Consider the following 6000-nt stretch of genomic DNA (forward strand, 5'->3'; position numbering starts at 1 on the left):
TGTTTTTTCATATTTTTCTCACATTTCTACGTAGCTTCATAATCGGAATAATAGTCTATAGCACTTTAACCAACGCTATTGACTCATCGATTGCTTACCTCGTGTGCCCAGTTTCTTATGAACTTCTGTCATAAGTTAGATTCAAATTCATTTCAATTTTAGAGGTAAGCAAATATGTGTGCTAATGGATCTACTTTTTCTAGGACCTCGTATGATCTTATGGGTGAGAACTTAGTCTTTCTCCTTTTTATATCATCTTATAATCTTCATTCTTTTGAGTCTGTGTAAGACTTCTAACAATCTCATGTAACGTTTAATTTGTTTGTACAATCATAATCTTTTCTTACTGTTGCTTTAGCAATTATTTTCTTCTCTAATCTCTTCTTTTTTTTTTTTTCATTCCACAACTTAACTTTAATTATTTTATTCCTCAATCTTATCCTCTTCCTTAACTTGACTATCGAGTCCTAATTTAGCACTTTTTATCATCCCTAATAACTCCGCTATACTTCAATATTACTTTGATTTGGTCCTCAGACCATTCTAGTCAATACTTTAACTACTATTCATAATATTTGTTTATTACATTTGCACCAACTATTCTAATTTTTACTTCCATAATTTTTTTTTATATATCGATATTCTATAGCTTATTTTGCACTGATGTATAGTCATTACTTTCTTTTGTACTAAACTATAACCTTTCAATATTCTAACTTTAGAGTTTTAAGCCTCAGGTTAGGACTTTCAAACTCCTTTCCAATAAGAAAACTTTATCTTATCATAACTATATCAAAACAGATGCCGTTTGCAACTATTCTTATTTTTGTGTACTATTGGGTAGTATGTAGCTCTACACAATAAATCCCAAGTCAGTACTGTAATCTGCAGCTTACAGCACAACATCAAGAATATTGTATAGTTACTACGATACATCCCAATAGATCAAATTTTCTCTTATCTTATTTCTTTCAAATCCACTAATATCTTAAACATATTTTGATTATGGTACCCACTGACATCTATCAGCAGTAATACCTTTACCCGCATTTAAGGTAGTTATATTACTATAACTTACTTTTAGGTTCTCTTGCCTTACCTAATTAGGCTTACTAATTAACTTTACAAATTCTTGTGTGCTAGCAAATACTTTTCACTGACAAACTCTTCCAAAATTAATTTTAAAAAGACTAGTCACTAACATATCAAATTTTTTTTTTTTACACATACACATATCTTAGTTAAGAATTGAGAAAATACCAGCAACCATGTCAGAAGTCTCATCCTCATCCCTCTATCGCATAGTGTATACTCTCACTGGAGCATCACCTTGTCCTGGTTGATTCATAGTACTCTGATTTCCAGGTATACTACCCCTACCTCTGCCTCTGCCTCTACCAACTGCTGGTGAACTCTTCGGGGTAGAAACTTGGGCTGATCCTTCTGATGTGGTAAATGATCCATAACGGCGTGGACTTACACAATCCTTAACAAAATGACCAGTCCCTCCACAATTAAAACATGCTCCTATAGCTCTATAACATACTCCACTATGCCACAAGTTTCACAAAGTCAATCCGACAGCGTATTTCTGCGTGTCTGTTGAGTTTGCTGATCAGATCGGGATGGTTTTTGTCTAGAAGATCTACCTCTACCCGATTCGCGCGAGCTAGATCCTCCAAAATGTTTCCTCTTTCCCGAACTACTTTCTGTAGTTTGACCAGTAGCTTTTTCTGTTTTCTCTTTCTCTTCTGTACTCTTTTTCACTGCCCCTTCTAATTCTATCCTTTCCAGTTCCAGGGCTTGTGAAATCAATTCAAAAAAGTTCTGGTGTCGGAACCCCACCACTTGCATTCTTAAGTTAGGCCTCAACCCAGCCTTAAACCTCTTACACCGATCTCTGGGGGTGGTGACCAAACTTCCGACATAGTGGCTTAGTCGAGAGAAATCCTGCTCATACTTTGCTACAGTTCTGTCCCCTTGCTTCAGACTTAAAAACTCTTGCAACTTCATGTCTATATAAGTATCGGGAATCCACTTTTTCCCAAATTCTCTCAAAAAGTCTGCCCATGTGAGGACTGGTGGCTCTACCAGGCTATGGGGGATGGTCTTCCACCACTCATATGCATCCCCTTGCAGAAGTGATACTGAATATTCGAACTTCAACTCTTCTGCAGACTGCAGCTTTCTGAAAACTCGTTCTATTCTCTCTAACCACTATTCTGCCTCCAGTGGATCCACAGTACCCTTAAACTTGTTGGCTCTAAATTTCATTAATTTTTCATATTGTCGAGCAGAGGGCTGTGGTTGTGCTGTAGGTGCTTGCATCTGAGCTTGAGGTGGCACATTTCCCCCCATTTGTTGGAAAAACGCAACCATCTGCTGTGTAAACTGAGTAGGAAACTGCGGTGCGGGAGTAGGAGCTGGAGTGGCTAATCCACTCACGTTCTGGAGTGCTGGGGCTTCTCCTCAGGCCTCAGCCTCGACAAATTGCTCTACGAAATGATCATCCTCTTCCATTCTGTTTTCCAGAAATTTTTTACTCTCTGATAACAACCACAAGGAGGTTGACCTCCGTTAATGCATATTCATGATGTAAATATGTCATATGTATCAAATATTTGAGCAGTTGTATTTACCGACAAAATATTTCAAATTCACAGTTCAAAATTTATTTTAAAACCTTTGCTTTGATACCACTAAACATGTCACACCCTACCCCTCAGTAAGATGTAACATGATCCCGTAGTACATCTAATTATATACCGTACTTTGCCTACTAGTAACCCATTAAATATACTACAAGGGATTTTAAAACCAATTTCTTTCATTTTGGAAGCGGTAAGCATTTTGGTAGGAATTAAAAACATTTAATTGAAATTTGAGAACTTGTTAAGATTTTTGTCCCATTTTATTTTTTCGCAAATTTTATAAAAATTTCGACAAAGTGCCGTCGGTATTTTGAGAAAACAGTTCTTCAAAAACCTGTAAAAACACTTCCAATAATTCTTTTCGCAACTCCCAACCCAAATCAACTCAAATCAACACAATTCAATTTAATTTCACAACGCAACCAAAAATTTGTCGTCTCAAAATACTTCACAATTCATTCACATTGCATAAAGTACTTAATTTACAAATACATATCTTAATTTACAAAAAGAAAATCTAAAATAATATTATTACAATTTATTGTACAACTACTCAACTTTACATTAATACAGATGACATCAAACTATTTACATCAAAATAAATTACAAGGGTATAACTAAATATCCATACAAAAGCCTCCGTGTAGTACCAAAAATCAGTAGCTCACTCTACTGCTCTTTCCTTGTCTCTATTTGCGACAGCAAAGAAAGCTATCGCTGAGTATAAAAATACTTAGTGGTGCATAATAAATATAAAATGCAAAATATAAAACATTTTTCATTAATTCATAGTTCAAATATTTCACAATCACATTTCACAAATTTTTTTTTTTCAAATCACATTTATAACGAATCACAATTTAAACATTTCACAAATTTCAAAACTTAATATAACACAAATTTGATCAAACAATTTAATAATCATAGTGTTGCCAATCAATAACACAACTTAGGCCATGACATAAAATTTTCAAACATGCCGTGTTCTACACCACGACAAGGCAAACTCACCCCACTAATCAAAATCAATGAGGGAGGTGGCTAGCTAGCTAATGAGTACTCATCCAAACTCACCCCTCAGACTGGGAAGCCAGAGAGGGAGGAAAGTGACCAAATATCAAACTCACCCTACAAGTGGAGGAGGAACATATTAATATTGTCATGCCAAGTGTGAATTAAAAATAATTTAAATTAAGTTATTCAAATATTTTATGCAAAACACAATCGATTTCCAAAGTCAAATTTCCATTCCCAAAGTGGCAACACAATAGTTCTCAAAACCCATAATTAACACAATAATTTCACAATGCATAACTAAATAAATTTTTTATGAGAAAACTATAAATTAAGGTTTATTGTGCACAAACCTGACGTGAGTCGCCTCTAGGCCTAGACTCAGTCTCTTAGACCTTCTTGATCTTTTTCAGCTGAAACACGAAATTTATAGTATCTCAGTAACTTTGGCTCACAATAATTCTAATAACTAATCCATATATGTTCAATTCTAGCTCCAATATGCTTAAACTTACATTTTTGAAAATTTTCATTTCGGAGTTACTATTTACGATACTATTCAAGTCAAAATATTGACTTTCTTATGCTTAATAGGTATGGGAAATCCAATTATACCCTCATACCACATTTTGGTTACCTAACTTATTGGTTTTTGTCATTTTCTCAAAACTTAAGTCTTTTTGGTAAACTTTCAAATTTTCAGTTTTGGTATCCTATTTTGCATTGATCCATTGGTTATGTTGCTGTTAGAATTTGGCCAAGTTTTCTTCATAGAAATTGTTCCTTATTATCTTAACTTTATTTCTCTTTTTGAATCACTCCATTTGGAGTTTTGTAGCTCAAGTTATAGCTATTTGAATCATAGATGCCAGATTGGCCTAACCTAGATTTTCTGGGCACTAAAACTGATTCTGGCAGTTTTAGGTCACCAAATTTAGGTGGACAAATGACTTGGTTAAGGGCATAATTTGGGTTTATGTTCTTCATGAAAGTTGTAAGTCTATATCTCAGCTTTCTACTGGTAAAATTTCAGGTCATTTGGACTTGCCTAGCCCAAGATATGGCTGAATGAACAAACACTGTTCATTTGGTCATTTTTGTACAGGGCAGAACACTCACATCTAGATTTGGCCAATTTGTTCACTATGCTATGGTCACTTTTTGGTCATGATTCCTGAATGAAAAATGTGTCATTTTGTGTCTAGTTTCATTCCCAATTGGCCTCACACCAATTGGGCTGGTAAATTTTTAGTTTCGGTCCCTGAAAAGGACCTTGGTCCTGCTGCTTGCATAATGGCCCTAAGCAATCCGAATTTAAACCTAATTCTAACACTTCCAACATACCACAATTGGTCACATATGGCCATTTTTTAGCTCAAACAAGGTGAAACACACCATTTGACTAATTTGCCAATTTTTGTCTTTCAAAACCCTAGCTTCAAACCCTAATTCACTTGATATGTTACATTTAATTGATTCCAAGCATACCAACACCATTTCTCAACTCATTCAAGCTTACATACACTTTTAATTCAATCAAAACACATCATACTCTCATAAATCTATGGCTGGCTGAAATTCTTCCCTTTCCAATCATACAATTTTTTTTTTCAATTTTCTCAATTTAATTACTTCATTTCTAATGCTAACTAAACATAATTAAGCTAAATTTCAAGATATCTAAAGTAATCTAGCTTAAACATTAACTTACCTCAATTGATGATTTTCAATCTTCTATTTCCTTCAATTTCTCTCAATTACTTATGCTCAATCTTCCATTCATAGGTGATTTAGAGGTTTTCTAAGGATTGAATCATGAAAATTTGTGGAAAATTCAAGGTTTAATGAGCTTGAAATATGCATCCATGGAAGAAAAGGAAGAGAGAATGAGAGAGAAGGAGTGGCGGCCACAATGAAGGAAAAAGAAGCAAAAAAATTTTTTCTTTTAAATTTTAGCTAAATTAATACATAATTATCCCATAATTTTTAAATTCTTAATTATTAAGTTTATTGCATCATGCATGATGTCATGCATGATGTAATAAACCTTTTTCACTTTTTCAACTTTTTCTTTTTCTTTTTTTTTCATTTATTTTTCTTTAGTTCTTTAATTTAATTCTTGATCCCAAAATTTTCTTTTCTCCGATTTCATTTGATAGTCAGGTCAGGAGTCAGCTCTTGGGGTCAATTGACCAAATTGCCCCTCACCAGTTCGACCCGGTTTGTAAATAATTCAATATTTCTTTCGGATCCCTGACCTAATTATTTGACTGGCTTAACAATTCTTTTTCGTGATTTTCTCTTTTCCACTGTGTTCGCAATAGTCCTAAGGACC

The sequence above is a fragment of the Hevea brasiliensis genome, chromosome 7 (assembly GCF_030052815.1).
Source record: "Hevea brasiliensis isolate MT/VB/25A 57/8 chromosome 7, ASM3005281v1, whole genome shotgun sequence".
NCBI lineage: Eukaryota > Viridiplantae > Streptophyta > Magnoliopsida > Malpighiales > Euphorbiaceae > Hevea > Hevea brasiliensis.